We start from the raw sequence: 21,330 nt of genomic DNA on the forward strand, positions 1-21,330 counted from the left end.
TTTTTGAAGAGCCCGACTCTTAATAACGAAAAAAGGTTTGCGATAGTTTTTGGTATCAGGAAGGAGAACAGTGACTTTGGGGTTCCCTTCTGTATTAGCCCCAATACGCGCATTGATTTCTTCTTCAGTCCCTTGCAAAAGTTTGAGTACTCAATCTGAGTTCCCACACACTTTGTCAAAATGAGGAAGGAAAACTGAAAAGAGGCAGAGAGGTTGGGGTCAGAGGGGAATTATGATATATAAATATCGAAAGTAAATCAAAAGAAGGGTATACCTGAAGTGTTGAAGACTTGATATTTTAAGGGAGGATTCGCTGGAGTGTCGGCACTTTCCCATGCACCCATAACAATGATAGGATACTGTGTCCATTCTTTGTCGCTTTTACGATTCTGATGAAGGATACCCTTAATGTTTTTCGGAGTATGTTTTTTGGGATAAAAATATCCGATATGCTTTTCACAAAATCTATAGTGCATAAAGATATCAGACAATCTAATTCTATCAGCTTCATAGTTTTCGGGGGAGAGATGGCTATTGTAATAATTACAGACAAACATTAATCTCCAAAAGTTACCCATACCCTGACCAGGGGAAATGTTCAAATAGTTTAACACTTCACTATCGAGGTTAGTCAGAGGAAGTCTCAAACCAGCGACGATTTGGCCGACAGTAACAATAATCTCCGCTTGGTACCACTTTGACATTGGGTGAAGGTTCGGGTACCAGCATAATGTTGGAGGTAAAAGGTGGAGGGAATTTGATAGGCAGCTTGAACAAAAGCTAAGTTGGGTCTTTTGATGAAAAAAGCGCTAAGTCCATGTCTCCATTGACTCTTATCTTCAATAGTATCGAGCTCAGATTTAGAATCAGTAGCGGCAAAAGGACAAGGGACTCCTTCTACGACATAAGATAACTCCCAGGAAATATGAGGTCGTTCGGTGTTAGCAGAAGTGGAGGGAAAAGCATGGCTATCGAGTCTATCACCAGAAAGGGTATCGCCACTATCGACGCTAACATCAGAAATGGTGTCCTTACTTGACATTGAAGGGGCTATAAGCAAAGAGGGGATGACAAAGGTATTCCTTTTTAGTATCGAAAATTTAATATATATAGCACATCATTAATATAGTATTAGAGTATCGGAAAATGCGATATATATGGTTGGCATATCGGAAATATCGAAATAACAATTTCCATATTGATATATCCGATAGTCATAACAGTATGAAGAAAAATACATGATTAAAGCATCTTATGTAAAGGAAGGTGCAAACTTTTACATAGTTAAGAGTTTAAGATAGTGTGATATACCATTATATAAGCACGAACATAAAAGCATGGACATATTTGGAAAATTTAAATTCCAAAAACCAACTTTAAAACCCTCCAGCTGTCGTTTCGTTTTCTTGCAAAATAAGTATATATCAATGCTGGTTCCAGTGGCGGAGCCAGGAATTTGAGTGAGGGTGAGCCACCCAAACAACCAAACATACAAAAAATAATAATAATAACTAATTTTTTTTAACTAATAATTCAAACTTAACCCAACCACAAAACAAATATATTTTGAACATCAAATATCTTATAAAACGATACAATAGGAACATTAGATCAAGAGTCTCTAAAATGCAATGTCCAGGAAGAGGGCAAGAGCCGGTAGAAAGCAATAGACAACTAGACAACGTGGAATATTGAAGTGAACGGGTAAATGCCAACGCTAAGGTATGCAACCCTCTACAGAAACTTGAGGCGGAGACTGGCAAACAGAGCATTGTTGCGAGAGTAAAAGATCTTAATAGGAGCATTTTCACATTTTAAAACCCACCACTGAACAAATATATAATGAATGCACTAGTAGAACAAGATCACGGTGCAAATTCCTTCTTGAACACCTACAGAAACAGCTACCAAACGTCCCATTAACCAAGATCACATACGGAGTTTACTAGCTTCACTAACGAGTAACGAGTTCATTTCCACAACCTTTGACCAAAAGTCATCATATCCACATAAGGACCTATTTACCGTCATTATTTTCCAACACCCTAGCATGGATTGGAACATCTTCAATCTTCATAAGGAATAGCAATATGGGATCTTGCATCTGCCATAAAAACTCATCCCTAAGTTCATAACACAACCTCTATTGACTAAAAAAAGTAAAATCTACCATTTAATTAAACACACCTCAAGTCTCAGTCGGCAATCGCAATAATGACAACCATAATTAAAACTAGAACACATTGACTCTCTAAAAAACTCCTAAATACAACCAGAAATGGACCTAATTAACCAGAATAGACAACCAACAAATTGCCCTTACAGTTGCAAACCTAAGTATTTAGTGAATTCATAACAAGAAATTAAGTAAGAGTTACCATTAAGAAGACAAGAAATTAAATAATGTGAGTCTTACCTAGTTACTCCACAAGAAGTCAAGAAGAGTAGAAATCTTTTAGTAGAAAAATAATGAGGAAGTTAGGGAGGAGAAGTGGAGTGAATGAGGGGTTTCTTTTGTTTGGGTTTCTAGAGTTTTTTTTTTTTTTTTTTTTTTGGTTCGACTGATACTATATATATTTTTTTTCAGGGAAGTTGAGGGTGAGCCAGGGCGTACCCTGGGCCCCCTAGGTCTGCCACTGGCTGGTTCTAGATAATTTAACCAAGTGCAGGGGGAAATAAGCATACCTGGATGAGTGCAAGAAAGAGTTTCTTCTTTGGAGAACAAGCTGGAATGCAAGAAGAGTGAAAAGCAAAAAGACTTGGAGTTGTGAAGAAGCGTCTCTAAGAAGCTAGGGAAATGAAACGGTTGCTTTTTTTTAATGTTTATATTCAAAGAAATGGATCAGGTGGTTATATGGGACCAAATAAAACTGCTTCTCGAAAAATTGAAATTTGGAGCGAGATTTCAAATTTTCGAAAGGGGGAGATGTAATGGGCAAATATCGCGTCCTTAAATATGTTATCTGATATTTCAAAACTTGAGATATCGACATAAAAGTCAATATCTCGATATATTTCAGGGTGGTGTTTAAAATGTTTGCAGGAATAAAGTGGGAAAAGAGAAAAGAAGACAAAGGATAGGTGTTAAAAGCTGATTAGGGCAAGGCTAATCGGGGATGACTATATAAAGACTAGAGAAAGAAGAAATATAATCATTCGATTCATTATGGGAAAAACTAAAAAAACGGGAGAGAGAAAGAGAGAACCAGAGTGATTGTAAACTTTCTTTTCCTGAATTAATAAAAATCTTTAATTCAATTCCATTCAATCTATCATTCATATATCAACATTGTGTGATCCAAGAGCATTCAAAGAAAGGTGTTCTGGGCAATCATAGTTATATTTGGAGAAGAATTGAAAAGTACAAAAACAATGGTCCTTTTCATTTTCCTTCTGTCACATCTTCTCATTCAGTTGACTATGGGAAATGGTGGATCTAAATAGAGGCTATTTAATTAACCTAATTGGATTTTAAGTGGTTAAATATAAGACTAAGGGCTTATTATGAATGTCCAGCAATGCCAACTTTAATTTGAAAGCTTAGTTTGCTTTGACTAATTGAATTTTAAATGGTTGAATATTAGACTAAGGGCTTATTATAAATGTCGAGCAACGCCGATCACTTTAATACGAAAGCTTAGTTTGTTCTGACTAAATATTCATATCAAAAGTTATCATCTTTCATCAGCTTACCACGCATCTTAATTATTTGTTTCTCGGTGGCTAGAACAGTCATTTTCAAGGAGCGATGTCCTGGATATTTGTTACACATATAGGACATCCACCATGACCTATGCAATTGCAACTTCCAACAAACGATGATCTGTGATTGGTTCCAAATTACACAAGTCATATTAGCTCTATGACCCTAGCTTTCTCTTTAACGATTCAACTGAGTTCAATTGAAAAACCAACAAGGCTGTCCTAGGGGTGCCAATGGGTATCCGATAAAGAATGTTCCAGTTATGTGTCCTCTTTTCTTCTGATCTGTTGATTGGTACGTTGTTTTCAGAAACAAAGACTCTCCTAGTCCCATTGCCTAGGTTTTAGGTTTATTCCTAGAGCCAGCCTGAAGGCACTTTGGTCATCGTCTAGTCCTTAGGCTCACCTTCAACAACTAGTTAGCACCTAGTCACTTACACCTTAAATTTCATAAGATGTAGTTCCAGTCACAGGAATGTTACTTAAAATTTGAGTTATGAGTTCCAGTGATAGGAATGTCACTTAAAATTTGTTCTATACTAGATCAAGGTGTATTCCGCTGAGTTGAAAATGCATGTAAGTCAATTTCTACTATATCTTTTTATACTTAATTATCACGCTTACGTAAAAAAGAAAAGTTAATTATCACAAATCTTTGTTTTTTACCCGATCATATATATATAGTTTTGCTCTCATGCGGACTGCTAAGTTACAAACTTAGAGCATACTCAAATTCAAAAGGAAACTCACATGAACTCCAAATGAACTCCGCCACCAAAAATGGATTTATAAGATGAATTGAGGGCTGATTTTTTGGTGAATTGAAGATAGTCTTCTCATAATGTGCAAGTATATATATATATATATATATATATATTATATATATATATATATAGTCCGGATCTTAGAAGTACATACTTATTTTAAGTTAAAATAAGTACGTAAGTAAAACTTCATCTATAAAATGAATTCAAACCCAATTTTTTGTGGATATCATCTACTCACCATAAAGACCATCTCTACAAAATTTAAGCTAATTTGGAATTCTCTAACCTAGATAAAAATTGTTGTCATCTTTAAAAAAAACATTAACGGTGCAGAAAATAATGTTTTTGCAACCATCTTTTGCCTAGGTCGGAAATTTCCAAATTAGTTGAAATTTTGTAGAGATGATGGGTTTGTCTGGTCCATGGAAAAGGGTAGAAAATAAAACGTTTTCCAGAAATTTGAAATGCGTTACGTGTTTGGTAACACGCGGAAAACCAAAAAAATAGAAAATGGTTTCTCTAAAACATAAAAAGGAAAGAAAACAACTAACTTAAAATAAAAAAGGAAGTCGTTTTATATTTTCCATCCCGACAACAACTCACGGCTAGCGAACTGGAAAAAAAAGATTGATCAAGCTCGAGAAGGTAAGTTTCCCCCTCTCTCTTCTCTCTTCTCTCATTGATTAATTGTGGTAGTAGTGAACCCTAATCTCACTCACTTCTGTGTTCATATCTCAAAGGTTTCAAACACATCTCCACCAATCAAATCAGCATTTGTTTTGAGCATAATCAGGTACGAATTTTTTGTTATTTGATTCAAACCATCGATTAAAATATCGATTTGGGGTCGTTGTTGTGATTTATTTGTACCAATTTGTTCATTTTTATGATTGTTATGTTTTGTTGTTTATGTGGTTTGGATGTTGTAGATCTGGTGTTTCGAGATTGTTGATGGTAGTTAATTTGTGTTTATTGATGTTTATATAGTGATGAGTTGTTCATTTTGTAAAATTTTGTTACTGTTTCATATTGGTTTTGAGTTTTGCGTGTGTTTTTGGTCTTTTTCTTCAGTTTGTAAGACCAGAAAACTAGTATGCAAACTTCCTTTTTTACTGTGAAATTGAAAGTTTATGTTGAAACTTCTTCTTCTATAGTTCGATCTAGCCTTGTGTTTTTGAATATCCTTTGTACTTTGTTTGTATTATGAACATTGGCTATGATCTTTCCTTTTACTTAGATGAGTAGTGATAAGAGTGAAATGTATAGTCTACCTACGAAATGAACTATGAATTCTCAACGTAAGTAAACTAAACTTTTTACTTGATGCTCTCTTGTTTATCAAAGATTTATTCTACTCTCAACCAATTGAGATATAGGGGAGTAGATAAAGTTCGTTCCACTCCTAGTGCTCTAGCATGGATGTTTTCTAATCTAACTAGTCGTTTTTAAGTCTATGAGAGTTTTACGAAGGGAATTATACTACGATGCAACTACCCACAAGATGCAACTAGTCGCTTAACATCGGTCAACTAAAGGGAATGTTACGTTGATTCTATGATAAGGAGTTAGAGGGGATTGATTCCACCTTAACTCAACTTAATCCACTAACGACGAATCGTAAGTAATCGAATTGAACGCCGCAGAGAAGAAATTGGTTATTCCTAATCCCTAATTATACATGGCATTTCTACCAATTCATAACTAGCATGTGAACAATTAAACCCATTCTCATGGTGAACTAATCATTTCTAGAGTGGAATAGAAAATCTGACGACTCACTTAACGATAATCGAATCAAGCTTTCATCAAGGCTTCACAACCCCTCTAATGGAGGTTTAGCCTTGAATCATTCATAATCATTTCCATTTATATTAAAACTAAACATAATATAAAGCATTGAAATTTATTTAATTAAACAATAATGAAATCTAATTTAATGACTAAATTGAACTAAGGACATGAATTGAAATTAGATCTAGAATTGTAATTGACAAATCGAAATTGAATCAAGAACAACTAATTTATTATCTAATTCAAGGGAGAACAATCATTCAATACTAAATTTAAAACAAGAATAAAACTAATTACTTTAATATAAAACTAGATCTAGAACTAAGGTTTAATGGAGGCTAACTAATCTAATTTATCTTCTAACCTAACTATCTACCATTAACAAAGACTTAAGCTTTTGTTTTATACATCCAGATCAAAATTCGTGCATGGGCTTGGAGCCATGGGTTGGGCGGAGAATCGGGCCCAAAACCCAATTCTTCGATCAAAAGGCCTCTTCAGCTGCAGTTGACTTCCACAGACTTTTCGTCCACTTCTGCTCCTCTGATTGGGTCAAGGCTTGGACCATTACAAAGCTCTTTCGAGCCGGTCGTTTTGACATAAGGTATGCCCAATTCGAGGTCTGAGTCCAAAGATACGGCTTTGGAAGTTCTCTTGACTTTGCTCCTCGTATCTCGCTAAAGTGGTACATTTCGCACATAATGGACTTTGAAGCCCGAAATGCATAAAACGCGTAATCGGTGTTAACTCTTACTTATTATTCACATAATTGGTCTGACAATATGATTATTAAGGGGTTAAAACTACAGTTTTGGGCTCTTATCAAACCACCCCAAAACAAACATTTTGTTTTGTCCTCAAGCAAATATGAGAAATTAGAATAAGTGACCAAAATGGAGTTCTAACTACTCTTTTTATTTGAGTCGCGATTGCATTGACCATATGCAACAAGGCCTTAAACCACTAGGAATTCCCTAGTGGACGAAGTTATAACCCTCGTGAGAGTTTTCGATGAAGGTACTCACAAACTTCATCTATACTACTGGCGACTAAGAAAAATAAAACTATTGTTTCCTTATTCATGCTCAACTATCTATACATCTCTCTAGCAATTACATAAAAATAACCAGTCAAAACCCTAAGTTAATATATGCATAATAATCAATCATCTACAATAAACATATATACAATGAGTAGTACTATCAAATGTTTAGCGAGGTTTGTTTTACGAGAACTTCGGAATAAGCGTCCTTAAGTAGGTTCTCACAATAATAGTCAAGAAACAACACTCTGATTTTTCACTCAAGTTTCGTTACTCCAGTGTACAGTGGGCACACTTTACCTTACAATCTCAATGACAACAAGGAAGCCGGGGTCAATCAAACACATCTGCCACTTACTATCACACTAACCTATTCCTAATTGAGCTAGAGGTCTTTATTAGGTGTTACGGGGATTAGGAGATGGTTTAAGAAGGAAGGAAATGGATATTCAAAAGGACAAGTCCGAGATAATAGAGTCTTACCCGGTATTATGTAACTTAGAGAAAACCTTGTTATTTTCTTTTGCTTCTATACTTTGTTTCCATCCTTAGCCATATTTTCTTTTTTTCTTTTCTTTGGCTTTTGACTCCTTTTTTTCTTTTTTTTTTTTTTTGGAGTTTTTATTTTATTTCTATTTTTCTTTTCTTTGGATGGAAACTTCTTTTTCTTTATTTTTGAAGCAAGTAACAATTTTTGTTTTACACGAGGTTTTCTCTTCTTCTTTCTTCACTCATTCTATTCTCAGACTTATTCTAAATTGGGTAGGTTGATTTATTCTTTTTTTTTTTTTTTTTTTTTTTTGTTTTGTTTTTGTAACAGGGTAAAGGAATTGTGGTGTATGGAAGGGCTAATGAAAGGCTCGAGTGGCGACTAGCGGAAAATAATTCATAGGTTTGAATTTCTGGCTATATCGATCCAAAAGAGCGCCTAAATTCTCACTTAGGATATGGTTTAGTGATCAAGCAAGTGGGCGTGTGATTTCTCTATCCGGATTTTACTTCTCCCTTGTGTCATTTCTCAAATGTTTCACTCATATAAGGCTTTAGGCTATATTCTCACAGGATTTGTAGAATAAGTACTCTAGCCTAGATTTCAGAAACTTACTGCCAAACAATCATAGATACTCATGTAATATATTTATAGATAGATGCAAAGATTATTACCTACGTATTAACCTAAGTTTCTAACAATTATTCTGATGCAACAGCTATGTGAGACTTCTAGATTGTTAAGAGCATGGAGAAAGAACAATACCAATATTCCTAAGTGTATAGCATAACTTATTTATTTATATTTTTAAATTTTTGAAATTTTTAACTAGAAACAAATGCATATTATATATTTATATCCTAGCAGATGTCTTAATTACACGTGTTTCTATGCCCCCCCCAAACAAAAAGCATGCTTTGTCCTCAAAGCATTGTAAATAAAGAGGGTAGGAAAAATACCATTGAACGCTGGCGTGAAATTGTAAAACATCCGCAAAAAACAATGTTAACGCACTAATATAGGAAATAAAAGCGACGCAACTCTATAAGAGTTCCACCCATTATGGGGTTAACTTAATTAAATTGCTTGGGACATAGCGGACACTAACAGAAAATAAAACTTACCTCCACTCCGTTGTTATTCGTCATCTTCCTCATCCTCTAACTTCTATAAAGAAGTGAGGTTCCTTCGCGTCCTGCCATGCTATGATAATTTGCCAGGCTTCACGCCATTTATCATCTATGGTTGCTAACCTATTAAGTGCCACTTGGTGTCGATGGGGTGTAGGGTGCAACTTTGGTGAGGTTGTATCCGCCACCCATGCCAAGTCATTGCACGGAAAGATCGGATAATACTATTGGTGGGTCGCACCGTGTCTACCTTAATCCAATCCGTGAAACGTGTACAAAAAACAGGAAAGAAACATAGCATAATACGTGAAATTAGAACAGGCATAAGAAGGTACTTATGCCTCATAGTATAGGCTCGTGCTAAACTAGACATCAAAGTTACGGGAAGGTCATAGAACCCGTCCATTGGCTAAAGCAAGGAAAGCGGCTGCAAGTGGCGTCATTCACGAAGAAAAGCGCCATTCCCTAAAATGTTTAGCATAATCCAAAACATACAGTTCCTATGTTCATGGACCCGGGCTTACCAAGGCAGCGTTATAGTCCCCTTGGTCCTCAATCTGGAAAATGCCGCCCATAAGCCTCGTGCAAAGACTCATAAGTGTAGACATGCATATTATCGACCTAATAGCACCATGGGTCTTGTATCTCGGCCCGGGCATAGCAAGTCCAAGAACAAATGCTAGCAAGAACACGGTAATCTCCATTGGTTCATCGTCAATGTTGATGGAGAACACTTGTTCTCCATCCGGTCTCTCAAAGAAAATGCAGTTATTATAAAAATAAGATGCAAGTCTTTGTCGAATAAAGTTCACCCGGTCTTACCATAAGAGGTTCCTACCAACATATGTGATCATATCATGAAACCAAGCACCGTAAGTAGTGCTTTGGAACAAATCTTCGAAAAGACCGTTTCGGTATCAATATTGGAGATGTCATCTCAAAATTGCGCTTTGGAATAGCTCTGAATGACTCGGAAACTAATTTCGAAAAACTGGGAAATTTCTGGTCCGGTATGGGCGCTCAACTTAGCGTGGGCTCTTTGTATTTCTGATTTCGAAGAACTTAAGCTGGTCGCTCAAATATATGCGTGATTCGACAAAATTTTTCCGAGAATTGTAGGGCTGGTGAGCGGCCAACTAGAAGCGTGGCATCTCGAAGTTCGGAATTGCGAAAATGAAGTCAATGGGAATCGCGGGTGTGAAGGGTGAATGATGGAGTTTAGGTGTAGTGTGAGTTGTGAGGATAGATTGTATCAAGTTTATATAGGTATAAAGTTGCTAGAATGGATCGGAAAGTTGCCAAAACTAATTACGGCAGGTTTAGGAAATCCTAAAATTTCCAAACTCGAAAAGCGGAAACAACTCATCTCACGGATTCTAATTCAAACAATTATCTCTTATTTGGATTTTATGGTGAATATACCTATTTAATCTAGATTTCATCCTACAATGATTCTCAATCACAGATATGCCTAAACTACCATATTTTCACCTTACTCCGCAGTAAATTCTAACACTAGGGTTTTTTATTAAGAATACAGCTTGAAATAATCAAACCACCCCCAAACAAGTTTGGAAGGTGTGGTCAATATGAAATAAGCACACAATATGAAAATAAACCCTTATATTAAAATTTCATTCGGAGTATTACTACAAAATTCAAATTACTGAAATAAAAGTTACATTACAATAAAGACAACAAAAGTAAATAAAACAACAACTACTAAAACACAAATAACTACGACTATCACTGCTCATCCTCTCTAAACACCTCGCCAGCGGGTGGCGAGGGGCCTGAACTTCAGTGGTGGCTCACGGGCTCCGAAGGTCCAAAGAAAGAGCCGTCCTTCGTCGGACGCTCATGCCTAGTAGGCTGTGGTCCTCGTGAGGCGAGTCCGTGCGAGGTGGGAAGCGTGCTAGCATATCCACTCTAAACCGGCTATTTGGGCTTCCATCTCAGCCCTGCCTGCTCCCATTTCTCATCCTCCCTGCGGGTGCGGAGCTCGAAGTGAATGGTGAATGGTGGTCGAGTCGGGAGGTCTGCACAGAGAGTGTTGAGTGAACGCATGCCCCTATGTAGCATAGTCATGCGCTCAGCATCAGACCAACACCTCTGGAAGGCATCCGTATCAAAACAGGTGCCATCCTCCTCATCCTCCTCCGACTCATCCTGCTGTCCCCCAGCCTCCTCCTCTTCCTCCTGTTCCCTATCCTCGGGCAATTTCCAGACTTGTTGGACACACTCCCTATAGATACGCGGGTTCCCGTGCAGGGTAATGTAAATCCTCTCAGAAGCCGGAGTTGCCTTCATCTTCAACATGATCTTAGTGATAAGCACAGGAAGAGGTGCCAACGACCGTCCGATCCTCCCTGATTATGTTGAGCAAACTCCAGGATACAGAAATCGTACTTCCGCTCCTGGAGTATCCATAGGACGTGGAGGCAGGTCAGACCGATGTCACTGACCTTGTCCTTGCCTAGGACATTCCGACCAATCCACTGGGCTGTAGCCAGTTGGTTGGTCCTCAGAGAAGCCTGGCGCACACAATGGGAGTTTGGATTGTAGCTCCCATTGATGACGATGAACGCCATCAGCGGCTCAACCCCATCAAACCGGGGATCAGATTCGGCATCAGATTGATTCTAGGCGGAATGCCTAGAATCTCACCTAAACGACCCGTAGTCAACTCCTCCTCTTCTTCCTCACCAAAACAAAAATCTTACTCCCTCCAACTCCGGGTGTTTGTAGAACCGTCGACCAAGTCTTCATGATAGAAGTCCTCGGTCGAAGTACGAGAGACTATTCCAGTCTCTACTAGCCATTTCGTCACCGTGAAAGCGGTAGCGAAATGGTCGGTGTGAAAATCTGCTCGGTATAATCTGGCGTTGAGCCATCTAGTTTTGAAATGTCGATTGGGGTTTATATAGGATGTGGTGGTGGTGGTTTAGCTTGACCGACTTTAAGAACAATGGTGGTGGTGGCGTGTGGCGGCAGCACCAAAAATTTTAAATTCGGGTGGTTTTGATAATAGAAATCGGTGGTGGTAGTGATGGTTGGTGTTTTGAAGTCGATTTGAGGTTTGGATTTGATTTTTGGCGTGGGTTGTTTGTGTTTTCTTTTTATTTTGATTTTCTTTTAGGTTTGGAGCTTGGTAATGGCGTTAATGGAAGATGAAACGATGAACTGGTCGTGAGAATGTAAAAGCGTGAAAGGCTCTCCATGGGCGCTGGTGAAGTTAGACCCAAGCCCAAAATCAAAATTTTCGATTTTTCGATTTTTTCGCTAATTTCAAATCAAAATTCCCGCCGTTACGGTCCGATATTTGCGAATGAGATATGGAAATGATCGGGGAGAGAATTTCCTATCCAATGATCTATAAAACACTCTATTCCGACTTGGATGACATATGAGATAGTGGAAAACGCCTCGAAGTCGTGCATGGCGTAAGTTATGCGAACGAATGAACTCTAAATTAATAGATCATGTCAATCCGAATCGTAATACAATAAAACGGCCTAAGCAACTCTAGTGGGACATAAAACATTTAGTACGGAAACACAAACACCCCACCCCCAAACAAATTTTTTACAACGAAGCTTAGAAAATTTGTTTTAGCGATGGGTCTTTTAAAGTCGATTCGAGACTTCATAGATTACTATGTTTATTTTATTTTTTTTATTTTTTATTTTAGTTTTAGAAGGAAAAACAATAAGCAAGCAAAGGACATAATTCACACCATAGAGAAACATGACTCAAAAATCCGAGAAAAACATGCAAGAGTGGAAGCGTGAACTATGTGAACCGTGGACTTAGGATCCGGTACTTACAGCCACACACTCCATAGGGAGGGCCGGTTACCTTAATGGTGCACTCACCAATATATTGGAATGAAAGGAAATGCACCAACACAGAAATTTGAGTGGATTTATAGTCGGTACTCAAGACTTTATCTAAAACATATGTATGAACATGCACGGTTGATCATATATCAACAACGAAATAGTTGTGGATCATTCCATAAATAAATATCATAGCAAACATATCCAAATACAATGAAACACCAAGATTTCCCGACGACTGACCTAGTGGAATCCAACCGAAGTTGGGTAACCCTATTGTGTAACCTATCATGCACCTTCTTTTCATTTTTGAATGAGTGGGTGTTCTAGTAAATAAGTGTGGAAAAGTGAATGGTTGTGGAGAATATGGTAGGTATGGATAAGTTCTAGAAAGACAGCTTGTACACAATGAGGATGTGTTTTAGAAGTAATCGAACTCATTCATTGTGTGTGTAGGGGACTTATCTCAATTTTGAAAATGAAGGTGTCACAAAGTTTGTCCTTCAAGTATCTGTTTGTTAGGAGGATTTAAAAATTATAGAGCAATGAGAAGAAACAACAGGATCGAGTGCAAACTTCGGGGTTCCTTTGAAAGGGTGGAAGGAGGGAATCGAGGTGGATGTTGTGCGGTTAGTTCTTGATAGGGTGAATTGTCACCTACTCGAAGAAACTCATCAAATTCCTCATCTAGATTGGTCATATCCACATTACTATGGTAGTCCTCACGTCTTTGAGAAAGTCATCTATCCCATCCTCGTCAATAACATGTGTATCGACTAGTGTAGGAAAGAAAATATTGGAGTCCGACTTTCCAAAGGAAAGAATTTTGGGCATATGACTATCGAGGAGCGTGTTGTTGAAATAATCTCGAGCAAAACTCTCGATCATGCTAACCTCTCCATCCATAGGACGAATCGAAATAGCGTGTCCTTGTTTTAAAAAACATTGACTTCAATAAACAAGATGGCCAAAAGACATGGACATTGAACCATCACGGCAATTAATGGCGCGATTGGCGGTTGCCAAGAAAGGGCCTAAAATGATCGGATGAGTCGTTAGCGACTTACTGTATCGAGGACTACAAAATCAGCGGATAGTAGAAATCTCGAACTTTTACCAACACATTTTTTCGACTACACCCTTAGGATACTTAATAGACCGATCGACTAATTGCAGCGTCATTTTAGTGGGTTGCATTTTGTCTAGACCTATTTGTCTATACAAATAAAATGGGGAGTAAGTTAACACTAGCCCCCGTGTCTAATAATAGCGGTCGTCAGATAGGAATCTCTAAGGTGCATTATCTGATGGGGCGACCGAGGTCCTTGTACTTAACAATTCCATTATGTTGAGATAAGGTTGGGAATTGTTCCGTTAAAAGCGTCTTTTGGTATATTTGTCTTCGCCTAGTAGTACACAATTCCTTAAGAAACTTAGCATGGTGTGGTAGCTTTTTTATAGCTTCGAGGAAAGGAAGGTTTATAGTTAGATTCTTGAAAACGCCCCTAATCTCCCTCGTAATTTGTATCCCTAGTTAACATGGCTAATTTTTGTGGAAAGCGGTGGTTTCGTCTATATATTTAGCAATGGTATATCACTGGATGTTTAACCGTGGCTTTTAGTTTCTTAGGTTGTGTTGTAACTGGGACCTCTACGGTGGTAGGCTCTTCAGTTTCTATTTCAAGGATATCTAGTAATATAGCGGTGTAGGGGACTCTTGGTGGGGTAACTATAGGCATAGTTACTTTGTTATCAACCACTCTGCCTGAGCGGAGAGTGGTGATGGCATTTATCTCACCTACATTTTCAAATTCATTACTAGTATTGTCCGTTACCTCAAAGGTGTGTTTGTTGTTTTAGGATTAGGTATTGCGTTACACGGAAACACACCTTTGGTTTGGGCTTTATCTTGAGCCAATTTGTTGGGTTAAATTAGTTTGGATTGTAGTTTTGTTGGTTGGATTGAGCCATGGTTTGGAAAAGTTTTGGCTCACTTGTATAAAGGTGTCAAGACGATCCGGTTGTGTGGGTGTAGTGGTCACGGGTGGTGTTCTTGGAACTATTTCCGTGAATTATTTATTGGTGGATTTTGATAGTTATTATTTCTTAGGAAGCGATACCTCTATTAGCATTATAATTATTATAATTACCTTGACCTTGTGCTTGACCTTGTCGAGGTTGCACTTGGTTGTTATAATTATTAAAATTACCCGACCACCATCGCCCTTGTCGTAGTGGAGCTTGGTTAAAAGCTTTGCGTAGGCCTAACATATTGATTATTGTACCCTTGAGGTGTGGCGTTTTGGTTATTTCTCCAACCGAAGTTGGGATTTTGTCTCCAAGGGCGTTAGGTTCACTATTAATGGAACAAGCTTTGTTCATAGGCTATAGGGACGATGGGATTGGGGATGCTCGGGGCTCAAAATGAAACTACATGGATTTGAATTTACATTCATACTTGGGGATTGGCTTTTGTTGTATGAGAAATGGCATCTACCTTTTTGTGAGGGATTCAATTAGAGTTTTAAGCTCGGGATCTGATTTAACCTCAAACATCTTGGTAGCCTTAAGCTGTGGAAGAAGAACTAGCGGAGGCGGGAGTAATCGTCACTACCCCCAATTATTATTAAGCTTAGTTTGGTCCTCTAAAATTTATAAGCCTCGAGGCTCCTTTGTTTAAGAAACTACCCCATTCATTATGTCAAGGACTTCTTTATGGTGATGTTGAAGTCCTTTGAAAAGGCACGAACTAACGTGTCTTTTGCTAAGTTATGGTGTGGACACTCTATAAAGCGGTCGGTGAAACGATTCCAAGCCTCTGAAAATGATTCATGAGGATTTTGTCGAAAAGAAATGAATCTTGGAAAGCATCTCATCCGTCTTTAGGGGTGGGTAAAATGTTCCATAAACAATTTGAACAAGTTTAGCCCACGAGTCCACGTAATTAGAGCTTTGGGCGGTTAACCAAACGCGCCTTAAAAACTAAGGTGAAAGGAAAACCCTTAATTTAATTTGTTCGAACCAACCGTAGGATGGTGGAATGTTGTTAGGACTTGTTCAATCTACTTGGCGTATCTTTGGTAAGGTTTTCATGGTCTAAACCATGAAAAGCGGGTAACAAATTAAAATATTTGGAGGGATTCAGAAAATCCCATTTGGGTTTGCTAGAACGATGCAAGATTTGGGGCTATCGCTCAAGGCTTTGTAGAAGTCCAGAGAGGAGTCTCTCTTTCTTCCCCATTATATCGGTGGTGTGTGTGGAATAGTAGCTAGAGGTGTAGTGTGTGGTATACTAGATAGACTTGATTGTTGATGTTGTTGTGTATTTACGTTCGGTGTTTTTGCGACCCGGACCTTAATCTCATGCAAGACTAAGTCGAGCTTAACTACACATGCAACACTCCAAACAATTCGATATACTAGTATAAACCTCTAACGGGGAGACGAGGTGTGGAAGAAAGGAATACCTGATTTGCGTCCTTGCCCGGCTTATGAATAGCGTCTTGTTTCTGGCGTGTTAGGTGTATATAAGAGAATAGAACAACGAAAAACTTGACAACTTCGAAGTTCAAATCAAACCGTGGAAATCACGGAAATTGAGAGAGAAGGCTGGCGCTTCTATCTTTATAGCGCTTCAAGGCAAAGTCGAGCTCCGGTAAGATAGCTGGTCGGCTCTCTTTGAAGCTTGGCTGGCCTTCGATGTAGAAAGCGAAGTCCAAGAATAAGCTGGTCGCGCTCTCTCTCTTTGAAGCTCAGTCGTCGTTTTTTCGGATTTTTTCAAAACTGAAAACGGCAACCACGGTATGAATCAAACAAGGGTGGGTGGGAGAAATGGGACTTAAAAATTACTAATTCTATTATGAAAACAATGATAAAGTGCAACTAAGATGGCAGCGGCGCCATTTGATAAGAGTGAAATGTATAGTCTACCTACGAAATGAACTATGAATTCTCAACGTAAGTAAACTAAACTTTTTACTTGATGCTCTCTTGTTTATCAAAGATTTATTCTACTCTCAACCAATTGAGATATAGGGGAGTAGATAAAGTTCGTTCCACTCCTAGTGCTCTAGCATGGATGTTTTCTAATCTAACTAGTCGTTTTTAAGTCTATGAGAGTTTTACGAAGGGAATTATACTATGATGCAACTACCCACAAGATTGACTAACTAGTCGCTTATCGATCAACTAAAGGGAATGTTACGTTGATTCTATGATAAGGAGTTAGAGGGGATTGATTCCACCTTAACTCAACTTAATCCACTAACGACGAATAAATTCGTAATCGAATTGAAGCTGCCCATGCGAGAACAATTTGGTTATTCCTAATCCCTAATTATACATGGCATTTCTACCAATTCATAACTAGCATGTGAACAATTAAACCCATTCTCATGGTGAACTAATCATTTCTAGAGTGGAATAGAAAATACGACGACTCTACGATAATCGGAATCAAGCTTTCATCAAGGCTTCACAACCCCCTCTAATGGAGGTTTAGCCTTGAATCATTCCGCAATCATTTCCATTTATATTAAAACTAAACATAATATAAAGCATTGAAATTTATTTAATTAAACAATAATGAAATCTAATTTAATGACTAAATTGAACTAAGGACATGAATTGAAATTAGATCTAGAATTGTAATTGACAAATCGAAATTGAATCAAGAACAACTAATTTATTATCTAATTCAAGGGAGAACAATCATTCAATACTAAATTTAAAACAAGAATAAAACTAATTACTTTAATATAAAACTAGATCTAGAACTAAGGTTTAATGGAGGCTAACTAATCTAATTTATCTTCTAACCTAACTATCTACCATTAACAAAGACTTAAGCTTTTGTTTTTATACATCCAGATCCAAAATTCGTGCATGGGCTTGGAGCCATGGGTTGGGCGGAGAATCGGGCCCAAAACCCAATTCTTTCAGTCCAAAAAGGCCTCTTCAGCTGCAGTTGACTTCCACAGACTTTTCGTCCACTTCTGCTCCTCTGATTGGGTCAAGGCTTGGACCATTACAAAGCTCTTTCCGAGACGGTCGTTTTGACATAAGGTATGCCCAATTCGAGGTCCGAGTCCAAAGATCGACTTTCGGAGTTTGACTTTTGCTCTCTGTATCTCGCTAAAGTGGTACATTTCGCACATAATGGACTTTGAAGCCTGAAATGCATAAAAACGCGTAATCAGTGTTAACTCTTACTTATTATTCACATAATTGGTCTGACAGTATGATTATTAAGGGGTTAAAACTACAGTTTTGGGCTCTTATCAAGTAGTGACAACGATTTTGAAAGGACGCGTAAGGTAGCTGCCGTCGTTGGAGCTATGGCAGCGGTTACAAGTGCAGTAACTACCGTTTTCGCACTAGCAGATAGCATACCAAGGAAGCCATATGTGAATCGTGACATCGACAAAAAATTGTACTTTGATGGTATAATCAATGATGATAGTGAGTGTTACGATCTTTTGAGGATGAGTAAAGAGTCGTTCCGAAAGTTGGTTGTTTTATTTAGAGAAAAGAATTTGTTAAGAGATTCAAGGAATACGAAAGTTGAAGAGCAAGTTGCTGAGTTCCTTCATACTATAGGGCATAACGTTAAAACCCGATTCATCAAACATAATTTTTTACGTTCAGGGGAAACAACTAATCGGTATTTTCATATTGTTCTAAAGGCGGTTCTTAGTCTTTACAAGGATCTAGTGGTGGAACCAACCACTGATATGGAAACACCTCCAATTATACGATGTAATGAAGTGAGATTCTGGCCTTGGTTTAAGGTAAAATATAAGTATATTCTTTAGTTAAAATTGTTAAAAGTTTTCTTATATTTTAAGTAATTAGTTTTTTATTGATTGTAAATAAGGATTGCATTGGAGCAATAAATGGGACTCATATTCGTGTGAAGGTACCTGAAGGCATAATACAAAATATCCTGATATATCGCGATATTTGAGAATATCTATCCAGATTTCATAGAAAGATATATAAATATCACGATATGTTCAGAGATATATACGACTGCAAATATCGATGATATTTCAACGATATTTATGATATTTCGATGATATTTGTGATATTTGGAGATATTTGGCGATATTTTGTGTATATAACAATTTTATTTAATATTTATCATTATATTTCAAATAAATATAAATAATGTATCATGATATATCAAAAAATATCCACAATATCCACGATATTTGTTGATATTTTGGATATATCCACGATATTTTCATGTGAAACAATGTCAAATATCCCCAAAGAGGGGGATATATCCACGATACATATCTAGAAATTGAATATCGATAAATACCTATATCCTGATATTTTGTACTATGCCTGAAGGTATACGCAATAGATTTCGTGGGAGGAAAGAAAAACCTACGCAAAATGTCTTGGCTACCGTTTCCTTTGATCTTAGGTTTACTTATGTGTTAGCCGGTTGGGAAGGGTCAGCTCATGACACACAGGTACTTGAAGATGCTTTAACAAGACCTAATGGACTTAAAGTCCCTAAAGGTATATATATAAATGTATATATGAACGTATTGTTTATTTATGTAATATGGTAGATAATTATCCCTATAAATAATGTTATTTCCCTTGTAGGAAAATATTACTTGGTAGATGCTAGTTATCCTAATCGCATGGGATTCCTTGCTCCATTTCGCGGTGTTAGATACCACTTGAAAGAATGGAGTGAGCACGAACCAGAAAATGAGAAGGAGTTATTTAATGTTTGTCATTCATCATTAAGGAACTCTGTTGAACGAGCTTTTGGAATCCTAAAGCTTATTTGGAAGATATTGGATGATTTAAGTCTTTTTCTCTTTTGATACACAAGTAGATGTGGTCCCGGCTTGTTGTATCCTACACAACTATATCATCGTGTGTAAGCTCCTAATGATTTGTTCCTTTGAGCCGGATCCACGAACACGAGAGTGGAGAGCCTCCAAAGAAAAAAAAAACTTACTCGAGAAAACAAGCGTCGACAAAAGAAAGAGTGGGCTGCATTTAGGCTGAATATGGCACAAGTTATGTGGGATAACAACTTAGTAAGAAAAAAAGCAAAAGTGACACAGAAAGAGCAACTTTAGAAAAATTAGGAGTAGGATAACAAGTGGTGTTTGTACTGTAGAAGAATTTGTGATGCAAGCTTTGTACATAGACTATTATGGTTTTTGTTTTCCTAGTTCTATGCTTGTATAAGACTTCAATGGTGATTAATATGATACTATGTTTTGATTGTGTAACGTTTGATGTAATTTTTGTTATGCTTAAGGTAGTTTAGATATGTGCGATGGTTACTTGCACCTGTTTGTCCCATACATGGGATAACTATGTTGATTTGTTAATTGTGTCATGTGACTAACATAATATTCAGGCATGGAAGAAACTCAACAATCTATGAAAGGAAAGTCCAAGCAAGAGAAAAAGAATTATAGGTGGACTGATAAGAAAGAGAAAGTTTTGATCTCATTTTTAGCAGAGTGTGCGAGAAAAGGAGAAAAGAAGGGAAAAGCATCCAGCAAATCCACTTTTACATAGGCGGCTAAAGCTGTTTCCGATGCCTTTAACGACACTTGCACTGCGGAAAATGTTGTTGGTCCTATGAAAACTACTAAGGCAAAATATGCGATGATTAAGAGCCTTAAGGAAAGGAGCGGTTGGGCGTGGGATGATGAGCTTAAGATGATCAAAGTTGACAAAGAAGATGCTGAAGATTTTATTGAGGTATTTGTTTTTTTTTCAAACTCAACAGTTGAATCTTTTACTGCCATGCCTTTTATTAAAAATTGGTTCTTGAAGTTGTGTGTTTGAGGTATATGTTTATATGATGATTAGGCTTGTTGTTTGAACTGAGTTTAGTGTTCTTTTATACCCAAGGTTGGCTGTGTCATGGAGTGTAACTAAACAATTAAGTAAAGATGAAAATTTTGAATGATCTCAAACACATTAACTAGCTCTCACAGTGGACAGTTTAGTAGAGTTAAGCCATTCAAAATGGTGTACAGTAGTGCTTTCAACATTTAATTACTTTTAGTGCTGATGAAGGTGTTAATGTGCTGATGAGATGTTAGTGCTGATGAAGGTGTGGGTGATTTCAACACATTTTCATTGGTTTAGTTGTCTGATTATTTAATTGGGATTTGTTTATTTGCTCTTGGATTGTTCAGTTTAAGCTCATAAGTAGTGTTCATTACTTGTTTCTTCATTACTGTTGCTACTTTAGTTTGTTTGGGCTGATAATAAGTAGTGTAGACTGTTTGTTTCTTCATTACTTTTGCTGCTTTACTTTGTTACATTGACACGGATGGGTGCTCAAATCTGCCTTGTGCTTGAATAGAAGCAGAGAACAAATTGTCTCATACAATACATCTTGTTCCTTGACATAATACTAGTATATTACTGGTATTTGTGTAGAAGAAATAAAGTAACTACTATGTCAACATCATAATATAGTTGCTGATGACTAGACACATATCTGCATATATAACTATTATGGCAGGTACTTCTTTTGCTCCCAAAGCCATCGTATTTCCAATGCACTATACCA

At 37.3% G+C, this 21,330-nt stretch overlaps 1 pseudogene across 1 annotated transcript; it reads left to right on the plus strand.

The window, feature by feature from the left end:
• Nucleotides 1-18,053: 18,053 nt before the first annotated feature.
• On the plus strand, nt 18,054-20,111 carry LOC147506440 (protein ANTAGONIST OF LIKE HETEROCHROMATIN PROTEIN 1-like; annotated as a pseudogene). Its single transcript, XR_015221136.1, has 5 exons — nt 18,054-18,550; nt 18,637-18,688; nt 19,119-19,292; nt 19,383-19,665; nt 20,056-20,111. The product of XR_015221136.1 is annotated as a protein ANTAGONIST OF LIKE HETEROCHROMATIN PROTEIN 1-like (transcript).
• Nucleotides 20,112-21,330: the final 1,219 nt, after the last annotated feature.

This window comes from Coptis chinensis, chromosome 4, assembly GCF_015680905.1.
Source record: "Coptis chinensis isolate HL-2020 chromosome 4, ASM1568090v1, whole genome shotgun sequence".
Taxonomy (NCBI): Eukaryota; Viridiplantae; Streptophyta; class Magnoliopsida; order Ranunculales; family Ranunculaceae; genus Coptis; species Coptis chinensis.